This window comes from Marmota monax, unplaced genomic scaffold (assembly GCF_021218885.2).
Source record: "Marmota monax isolate L192 unplaced genomic scaffold, Marmota_monax_Labrador192_F-V1.1 WCK01_AAM20220418_F8-fsc00327, whole genome shotgun sequence".
In the NCBI taxonomy this organism is placed as follows: domain Eukaryota; kingdom Metazoa; phylum Chordata; class Mammalia; order Rodentia; family Sciuridae; genus Marmota; species Marmota monax.
Window position 1 is genome coordinate 595,485 of NW_026692808.1, and position 11,205 is coordinate 606,689.

General features: G+C 40.3%; 2 pseudogenes; both read left to right on the top strand.

Moving 5' to 3' along the window:
• The first annotated feature begins 415 nt into the window (after positions 1-415).
• LOC124095268 (proton-coupled zinc antiporter SLC30A1-like) lies at positions 416-2,797 on the top strand (annotated as a pseudogene).
• Positions 2,798-8,696: 5,899 nt separating this feature from the next.
• On the top strand, positions 8,697-10,114 carry LOC124095269 (retinitis pigmentosa 9 protein homolog; annotated as a pseudogene).
• The last annotated feature ends 1,091 nt before the right edge of the window (positions 10,115-11,205 follow it).

Sequence of the window (11,205 nt, forward strand, 5' to 3'; positions counted from 1 at the left end):
AGAGAAAGATCTTCTGCACTGTCCATCTAAAGAGGCAATCAATGCTCATTTTATGTCTGGTATGAAAGAAGCTAATGCTTCAAAGCAGAAAAGCCAAGTAATCAATAAAATTCAGAAAAAAAAAAGATCATAAGCAGCTTTGGATGGGACTTCAAAATGACAGATTTGACCAATTTGGGGCCATCAGTCAGAAACTTAGGGAGTATCCTGCAGAAGAAAATGGATTTCATTATATCCCTTTTAGACTATATCATACAACAACTGAACACCATTTCATTCAGAAACTGTTTTGTGGGTGGCTGCAGATGGACAGCTATATACACTGGGCAATCTCCTCAAAGAAGTTTGTCCCTCTGCAATTACTCCTGAAGGTGGAGAAAGAAGGAATCAAGTGACAATTCATGGAATTGAGCCAATGTTGGAAACACCTCTGCAGCAGCTAAGTGAAATCTGAGCTATCCGGATAATTCTCTTAGCATCATCCGCAAACAAACAAGAGTGAAGCACCAATTGCTGGCTTGAATGGAATCGCTGGAAACAGAGTTCACCAGAGCAGTCACCCTTTGACTCAGTCTGGTTTGGGGAGGCAACCGGACTGGACGCTGCAGGTCTCCTGGTTCCTTGTAAAATACGATGAAGCTGAAGCCTTTGCCTTGAGGAGACCATGGGAGTATGTGGCACTCAGCTTGTATTTTTGATTAACAAATACACAGTCGCTGCGTCGCTGACCCCCCCCCCCCAATCGCCGCCTCCCGGTGGCCTGGCGGCAGCCGTAGAGTGCTGGTCTGTACAGAGACGGACCGGCTGCTGATGCTTACCTTCCTGTTCATGGTGCGGGAGGAGATGGCGGTGAGCCAGGTGACTGGTCACTGGCGATACTGTACTCCTTCTCCGTGTTGTGGGACGTGCTGGCGCTGGTGGCCGAGTTCTTCCCCGGCGGACCCACGCCACCCAGAACGCGTGCAGCTGGACCGGGGTCCAGGGGATGGGGGCTCTGGTGAATCCGTCCTGTGGAAGGCCATTGGGCCTTGCTTCATGCAGCAGCGCCAGACGCAGCAGCCGCCGGTGGTCCTCAGGGTCCTCATGGCAGAGCTGCTGGTCAACGTGCTGGTCTCTGTCTCTTCCACCATCACAGAGGCTTCAGTCAGGACTCCGGCCTTGGCTACTAGCCCGGGAGGCACGGCCTCAGCCACTGCCTCCCCAGAAGCGCCCGCGTCAAGAGCAACCACACAGGGACAAGACCAGGAGACCAACACCCAGCTGGCCCGTACCAGCAGTTTCAATGGGCTGAAACTGGACCCTGCAGATGCAGAAAAACCCAGAAGTGATGGTGCAGTGAATGGCAAGACAAGTGAATGGCAATCGCATCAGAGGACCTGATGATATGAAATTAGCAGAAGATGACAGGGCCCGACAACTTCACAGGCGTGTGCTTGGAGATCCCTTGGGTTGGTGATTGTGGTAGTAAATGCCTTGCTCTTTTACTTTTATTGGAGAGTTTGTTCTGAAGGGGATTTTTGTGTGAACCCAAGTTTCCCTAAACCCTGAAAAGGATTTGTAGAAATAATTAATAGTACTCATGCATCAGTTCATGAGGCTGGCCCTTGCTGAGTGCTATATTTAGATCCAACCCTTTGTATTTATGTAATGGTTTGTATACTTCTTCAGACAACTTACCCATTACTAAAGGAATCTGCTCTTATTCTTTTACATGCTGTTCCTAAACAAACTGATATCTGAAATCTGATAAAAGAACTTCAAGATGTTGAAGGAGCTGAGGAAGTTCACGAACTACATGTTTAGCAACTTGCTGGAAGCAGAATCATTGCCACTGCTCACATAAAATGAGAAGACCAGCATCATCCATGCAGGTGGCTAAAACTATTAAAGGTGCTTTTCATAATCCTGGAATTCATGCTACTGCCATTCAGCCTGAATTTGCTAGGGTAGGCACTAATGTGAGAGACCAACCTTACACGTGACTGAGTCACACTTCCTGGCTGGGTGCTGAGGCCCTCAGTCGCAGAAATGTAGCAGAGCTTTCCCCACCCTTCTTGGGTCCCAGGGTCGGTGTCTCGTCCATGGGTGTGTCTTGCTACAGCCCCATAGGTGAAGCTATGCTCACCTGTTCCTTTGTAATATAACCCCTTGCCCTGTTTAGGATAGAATCTTCCATGTAAGTACCTTGTGTGTGTCCCCTTCTCTTAGTGTGCCCTTGGGTGTGGCTTATCCAGGTGTCAGTCAACCTGTTGACAGTGGACATCATGAAGATTGAAGATAGACTCAGCCCCCTGAAACCTGACGCCTTGCCTCATTTGAATAGCTTCTCCTCAATAAAAGGGGTCAGCGTGTGTGTGTGTGTGTGTGTGTGTGTGTGTGTGTGTGTGTGTCTTTATGCGGACCCTTAAGGTCAGAGGAGCCATCACAGTGACCCCAAAGAAAAAGGTATTGTGTCTCTTGTGTGGTTATTTCATGCAGCCCAGTTAGCCCAGTTTAATTGGAGTGACCCCTGAGTCTTTTAGTCGTGAAACAGAAACCCGGCACACTAATGCAAGTGTGGTCCGTGTGAACTTGCCTGCAGGATTCAGTGTGCTTTGAAGCAATGTTGTGGGACACAGCCACCAGCCCATTCTGGAAAGAATGCAGGAAAGGACCCAGCAGTTAGCATTTCTTATTTAGAACTTAGTGACAATCCAGAGAAGAAGCCCAGGAGGACTAAAGTTGAAAACATCCCTGCTGTTGTGATAGAGATTAAAAAGTGCCAAACAAGCAACCTGAATCGCCTTTTGAGTCTTGAAAAAGATATGATATTTGACTTTTGCTTTAAACTGAAAGAGGAAAACGACTCCACTAAAATTCTAAGTTTGCCAAATAATGTAATTGAAGTCCTTGTTTGGGTCACACAGTTTAATTCTAGTTTTGTAAGAACACAATAGGACTGCATAACAGAGTCCTATATCATGACTTTGGGATTATTAGTACAGAGTACAGCTATGCTGTAACAATTTTTAAAAACAGTTTTAACACTGTTACATTTTTGTTTAAAGTAAGTATAAACCTTATGTAACATAGTGACATTTGATTTGTGTTTTCCCATGATAAAAAAATTAGGGGGATAAATAAATTAAAAATTCTTACTGGTATCTCTCTGCTTTTCTTTCTCCCATTGTTACACTTTATTAGGATTATAATTGTTAGACCTGTAACATCGTCAGCAAGTTTGTTTCCATTGATGTTTGGATAATGTTTACTTGCCCTTTGAAGTCATTACATAGTATAATGGCAGCATAGTTTAAGAGTTGCTCATGGCTATGAGCAGAACAGTTACTATTCTGTATTCTATATTGCTAAGTGTTGATCCAATAAACAGTGAGATAATTAGGAAACTGAATTAGAGTTCACACATAATAGGTCAAATGCAGAATAAGAACAGGTAAGAAGTTTACCAAACTAAATTATTAGATTATTGTATGTTGATATTCAGACTACATCTCTAAATTATTTTGAGAATTTCAACTCTAGTCTACCAAAGTTAGTCTAAAATATGAATATGTTCACCAGCATTTCTTTCTTTGAAAGATTGTTATTAGAAACATTGAACTGGAAGTCTACTTGCAAAATATCTAAATATTTTTAAGAATTTTTAACTTCCTCTTAGCTTGTAAACGCAAGGTATTAATTTAATCTTTTAAATTGTGGGTGTTTAAAAAATAACTTCAAAGTTAAAGGCATTTCATGGGGACTAATCATGAATGGATTTAAACAGTTTTTTGAGTACCACCATTTAATGCTTGTGCTTTGCCAAAAGCCACTAACTTGAGAGAAAAGAAAGTTGGTTAATGCAATCTGGATATTAACTTCTCAGCAAAATTAATAATTAAGGGAAAATTGAAGGGTCTGTAAATCATCATTTCTTGACATTGCTTAGTTCTTAGACCAGTGGCTTAATTTGCAGGGTGTCATGCTTTCCATCTAGGAAATTGTTCTTGGCTATTTGATTATTGAAATAGATTTCAAATCCAACACAAATATTTTAATATTTTTGAAGTTATATTTTTCTTGATAGAAGAGGGGTTTTGCTTTGTGAAGAAAATGAAGATTTTGTGCTCAGAAGAATGATTATTAAAATCAGTTATCATGTATAGCTCTATTTTTCTAGAAACAGGTATTCTGACTACTTCAGTAACTTTTATAGCTGACTACTTTGAAGATGGCTACCTTTGGGGATTTAAACTAATTCATTGCTTAATAGGTCTTAAGATGAAAGTGTTAGAATACGAAAATTTTTAAAGAGATGATCTTTTGTTGTAGATTGTTTTTTCCCCTAATATATGCATTTTGCTGGCAATGGGTCTATTTAAGAACAGCTGTTTTTTCCAATGAGAATGAGGTAATTTTAGGAACATAGTTTGTAAGTTCACATATATTATAATGGGCCAAATTATAACCTGCCAATTTGCAATACATCTTGATCTTTTTTATTCTAATTTCTTATAATGCAGCAGACTGTATTACAATTCATGTGATACATATAGAGCACAATTTTTATATCTCTGGTTGTACACAAAGTAGAGCCACACCATTGGTGTCTTCATACATGTAGTTACGGTAATGATGTCCATCTCATTCCACCATTTTTCTTACCCCCCCCCAAACATATTGATCTTTTAATACTGTTACCTGATATCCTGTAATTCACTTCTTTACCTAATAGTTGCTTTGAGTTTTGCAAAAGGTTTTTAGTTTTTGTTTTTGTTTTTAACATGAAATTGAGCAATCTATCTGGGTGAACAAGAGAAAGCTGCAAATTTTACTGTATAATGTCCATTCCTGATTTAACACTTTACAGAATATTTTACTAAGATCTCAAAACAATTTGTTATCTAAACATTTTAGCAATGATATGATAGGATTACTGGTAAAATATATTCAATGGGGTTTCTTTACAATGTTTCTTTTGGGGATCTGTGTCTTAAAGGTGGTCTAACATCTAAGTAGAAGACATCACCAGAGTGAGAATTTTAAAAACTTGCATATGAGCATTGGACAAGGCTTTGTTGTTTTATTTTTTGAAAGTGCTTTGAAGGGATAGCCTTTAGGTTTTAGTTATTTCACTTTTCATAATTTTTAAGTAGCTTATATGTAACAAAGTGGTACCATAGGATTTTCACTTTTCAAAGGACTTTGTCATAGCAAAATCAGAGACTCGCCTTTTGAGTTTTAGCAGGAGAATTATTTATTTATAATGTACTTTCTAATCCATTTTTAGCTATATTAGCATTATCTTTAAGGAAAAAAGACATGCTTTTACATTTAAATGTTGTGGGATTTAAGTGTCTTTCTCAAAATAACTTATTCCTTCCTGAGAGAAAATGCAAGAAATACCCTGAATTATTGGAGACTAACATCCATTATTTAAATATGCTGTTATATAACACTGCATCAGTTTTAGGAGTTATATCTCTCCTCCTGGCTCTTTTATATTTGAACAAGATCAATGTAGAATGTTTAAGAACTTGTCTGTTGTCTGAAAATTTTATTGAATCCACCATTTGACCCAGCTACCCCATTCCTTGATTTATACCCAAAGGTCTTAAAATCAGCATACTACAGTGATGCAGGCACACCAATGTTTATAGCAGCTCAACTCATAATAGCTAAACTATAGAACCAACCTAGATGCCCTTCAACAGAGGAATGGATAAAGAAAATGTGGTACATATACACAACAGAATATTATTCAGCCTTAAAGAAGAATAAAATTATGGTATTTGCAGGTAAGTGGATGGAACCAGAGAATATCACGCTAAGTGAAATAAAACAATCCTAAAAAAACCTAAAAGCCAGATGTTTTCTCTGATAAGCAGATGCTGATCCATAGTGGGGTGGGGTGATAGAGAAGAAGAAGGATATTTGGTGTGTGTAGAGGGGAGGCAGAGGAGGGGTGGAGTTGTGGGGATGGGAAGGATGGTAGAAAGAGACAGACATTATTACCCCATATACATGGATGATTATCCTAGTGGAGTGACTCTGAACCATGCACAGCTGGAGGAATGAGAGGTTGTGTTCCATTTGTGTACAATAGTTCAAAATGAATTCTATTGTTTAAAAAAAAAAACTATTGAAAAGAAGGTGCTGCATATGCCTGATTTAAAAACCAACCAGGAATTTTTCTAAGCCAATGTAGCTTTAGTGATAAGAGATTTAATTCTCTGTTTTTAACTTTTAGCTTGTATGATTGTTTATTTTTTTCTGGAATGTATCTACATTATAAAAGTCTGGACTAGAACCTAAACAATAAAAATCCTCTAAAATTTGACTGTATATATATTTTAGGAAACAAAATACTGAATAACTCTATCTTAAGCTATGTAATTTGAATAGAAGAAATTTCCACCAAGTGCATCTTGGAAAATCATACTAGGTAGAAGGCAATGTTAATATATTTGGGTCTTGTTAACATTCAGTCAATTTGGGATTTTTGAAAGTTTTAAGGGAAAAGACCTCTGGAACCTAATGTGAAATATTTAGTAGGTTAACCTGTATTGAGCTGAAGATTTTTACTGTTTATAAGCAGATATCATTTGAACGATAAATGTGTCATTAATCTGCTGTCTTAAGATGTTCACATATACACAAATATGGAGATTAATTCCTCAATTTAAAGATATTTATTTTAATACTGAGTTTCAGTTAAGTGATAAGACAGTGTTAAAACTCTTGGGAAGGTGGAGGGTTTTGTTTGTTTGTTTTGTTTATTTGATGTTTAAATAGAAACTGTATTCTGGGTCTCTGAAAAGGGAATTGTAATAGGCAGTATTCTGCTATAACTGTACCAGTATGTGGTGATGCTGATTTGTTTCACTAAGAAGCTCTGGAATGTTTAGCAGTCATTTTCTCTGGCACAAGAGCCTTTTGTATGCTATGCAATTTAAACTTTTAAACCAAAAATTTTATGGTTCAGTATCTTTAGCAAAAAGATGCTGAAGAGAATGTAACATACAGTTCATATGTGGTTATATATAAAAGACACAAATTACCGTGTTATGGCTCTGCCTTGAAACAGTGCAATGAAGTATATCCATGTATTCTGTGATTCTTATGAAAACGTCATAACTGTGTTGTTTTTGTATCTGCTGTTGCCTGTCTTTTGGGCCAGATATAGTGCAGTTAAATGCAGTTACCATCTCATTAAATGCAGATACAGATAAACTGTCTTTTAGTGTTGTAACATTTTACCTAACTTCTAACTTTTTGTATTTTTTTTTGTCTGTGTGTTATTTTCCAAAACTGTTCCTACCTCGAAGGCTTTATGGATTGTTACATATTATAAATGTTCTATATGAGACAGACTACTGTGTATCTTCCCATTTATTAAAAGCTAAGTAGAAAATAAACTATATCTATAGATAGATAGATCGGGGTGCTTTCTAATGTGACCGTGATTGAACTTTAGTTTGAGAGAATGGAAATATTGATTGAATTTTCAAGAGAATTAGATTTAAGAACGTAAAAGAGAAATTCTGTTATCAATAACTTGCAGTAATTTTTTTTAGTAAGAGATCAAATTCTAGTAAACCCATCTTTCCTTAGTGAAAATTTCCTAGTTTACAGTCTGTCTCTTGGTATGCAAACAACCTTGTGCTTGATAATGAACAGAGAGAGATTTTTAAATGAAGCTTCAAAATATGTTTTGTCATTTAATAACATACAGTTTTGTCACTTTTCAAGTACTTTCTGATTCCCACACAGTAAATCACTTTTTATTCTGTTCCCATTTTTCACTGGCATGGAATGGATACAGGGCATAGGATTACTTGTCTCAGGAGCTTTTATAGAACTTATCGATGCCTATTTTAAAACCTGTGTTCTCTACACATTGAAGCTATACTGTTAAATGTTTATCTTTGCTGTTTTGTTTATCAGTATAAACCTGTCAAACCACAGTATGCCAAGCATCTGTATAAAATAATTTTGCATATTTGGAAAAATCCATTCGTTTTCAACCTCATGTTTTTCATTGGCTCCAGAACATAATATTTCACTGTGGTCCCCTGGCAACTGGTCTCTGAAGTCTGAAGATTGCCTATCTCTTTTTTAAATTTGTTTTTTAGTTTTGGGTGGACACAATATCTTTATTTTATTTTTTTATGTGGTGCTGAGGCTCAATCCCAGTGCCTCACATGTGCTAGGCAATCGCTCCGCCGCTGAACCACAACCTCAGACCCGAGATTGCCTATCTCTTGACTGCAGTAGGTATTCCTTAACTCTACCCAAAATATCCAGAAGTTACTGGAGTTCTTATCCACTATAAGGAAAGTTTGCTGCACTTTGACAAAGGCTGCTGGGATTCTACCAACTAAACATATTTTTTGTATTACCATTGATTTCTTGTGAGTCAGCTTGCTGTCCATATTGAATGTCAACCCATTTGAGTATGCTGAAAGACTTACAGTACCTACAAGAATGGTTTTAGATTACCCAATAAAAATAAATGCTTTTCTTATAAAACAATTATATATATAAATATGCAGAGTAATTCTACAATTTAAAAACCAACCAGGAATTTTCTAAGCCAAATGCAACTTTAAAGAGTGACGAGAGATTTAATTTTCTGTTTTTAACTTTTAGCTTGTATGATTTTTTTTTTCTGGAATATAACTACATTATAAAAGGTAGATTCATGGGCTGCGGATATGGCTGAAGCGGTAGCGCGCTCGCCTGGCATGAGCGAGGTGCTGGATTGGATCCTCAGCACCACATAAAAATAAAATAAAGATGTTGTGTCCACCGGAAAAAAAAATTCTCTCTCTCTCTTAAAAAAAAATAGATACATTATAAAATGTATCTACATATATATAAAGGATGGACCTGGACTTTCTTCATCTTTGCACTTTGCACATGCTCATCTCCTCCACCTGCACACTCGGGTGTACGTGCCCATGCAAGTGTGCTCCTCCCTCTCTCCCTCCCCCGATCTGCAACGCCCTCTGGCTCGTCTTCTGAACCCCACTTTAGTCGTTTCCACCCAGCACATAGGTATTCTGGAAAGAAGAAGCGGACCTGACCTCCTTTCCCAGTGCTGTCAGAGCGCTGCTGTCAGGTTCCGCACTGACCAGGGGCTAGGAAAGCTTATACTGAGATAAGAAGATATCTGAAGAATGTGATAAGGAGACCCGGCTGGGAGGAACCCGGACTTGGGGAGCACGAACTTAGGGGCCGCCGCGCTGAAACGTGGCCCCGGCGGCCTGCGCTGGGACACCAGCTAGGGAGCACGCTGTGGGCCGGCAGCGCGTGGCGCTCAGCAAATGGGACCTCGGTTAGACCTCCGCCCGTGCCGCGCAGCGCGCTGGGACCGCGCTGTGTCCTGCCTCGGCTGGACCACACGGAGGCTCGGGGCGTGCAGTGCCCGCAGGAGCAGAAGCGGCGGCGGCTGGATAGCGCAGCAGCCACAGCAGCTCAAGCACCTGGAGTCCTTCTACGAAAACCCCCTCCTGGGCTTATGGGGGGGATGAGACTAGGCCAGAAGATGATTCCTGATATACCAGGCAACGAGCATGCAAGGGAATTTCTGGCTCACGCGCCAACTAAAGGACTTTGGATGCCATTGGGGAAAGAAGTCAAAGTTATGCAGTGTTGGTGTTGCAGGCGGTATGGTCACCGAGAGGGTGACAAAGAATGCCCTTTATTTATCAAAGGCAACCAGAAGTTAGAAGTTCAGAGTACCACTGAAGACCCCATGTATGACATCATTCAGGAGAATAAAAGGAAACAGCAATTAAAGCAGTTACTGGAGGATTCCACCTCAGATGAGGATGGTAGCAGCTCCTCTTCCTCAGAATGTAAAGAGAAGCATAAGAGAAAGGAGAGAGAAACGCATTTAAAAAAAGAAAGAAGGGGACTGGGGTTGTGGCTCAGTGGTAGTGTGCTTGCCTTGCACCTGCAGGGCACTGGGTTTGATCCTCAGCACCACATAAAGAAATAAAATAATAAAATAAAGATATTGTGTCCATCTACAACTAAAAAATTTTTTAAAGAAAGAAGGAAAAGAAAAAGAAGAAAAAAACAGAAGCATAAGTCTTCCAAGTCAAGTGAGAGTTCAGATTCAGACTGACAAGGATGAGTTGTTCAGCATTCTCTTCAGAAAAAATCAGACACTGTGGCCAAAGAACAGAGGGAGGTGTGACCCAAGAGTAACAGGACACACAAGACACCTGGCGGCACAGCTGTGGATTGTCACCACATTGCCATGGTGAGTTGTCTCCACTCAGAGCCTGGGTCTGGACAGCACTGGTTCTCCCAGGAGAGCTCATTCATCGGCCCCTCCTTGCCCTTCACTTGAGTCTCTAATTCCCTGGAAAGGTGTCCTGCAGCATCACACGACAGCTGGGTGTCTCTGGGGAGGTGCTTTGGGTGCTAGCATGGCCTTTGTCCTTTGTGAGCAACTCAGCTTCCACAGACTTTATGCTGGACTCTTCTATGTTGTTGAGTATAATAAAAGCTTATGATTCATTTTAGAAAGAAAAAAAATGTTATAATGAGGAAGATGGAGAGGGAGCCACCCACTTCCCTTATCCTTTCGAAAGGATCTGAGCAGAGCCAGCTGGCTGTGAAGTAGAGGCAGGTCCTCATGAACATCGGAGGAGATCAACCTACTTCGCAGTGGGCAGCAACCTCTTCTACAAGTCCACCCCCCAACCCCCACTGTATCCCAGCCCACCACCACCAAGGTGTGAGCGAATCAGAATGTCCAAAACCTCTCTGTTGTTCCTCCAGGTTTTTCTCTTGGGGATTGGAAAGCCGCCCTGGGGTTGAACAGCTGGTTACTTGCTCAACTCCTCAGGCAGGCTGTGAAGGAGAGTATGTCCATGCACACAGTGACATGAGGACTAGGGCCACTGCAGCTCCAACCACTGCACCATTGATGCACATTCCAGGCAGGGCCCTGCCCAACGTGCAAGGGAACTTGGAATTGCAGGGATTGGGTGAAAGGGTTATGGCCTTGTTCTAACATGCCGACCAGGGACACCACCCTGTTATGGCATTTAAAAAAGAATATGAGAAAACAGAAGGGTATTCCAGACACAGGTAGACCCAGGAGTTTGAAAAAGAAGTTAGATGGGGGTGGTCCATGTGCGATCTGTGCCCACAGACCATAGAAGGCAGGGACCTATCTTCATGTGTTCTCTGAAACAGGAGAGCCTT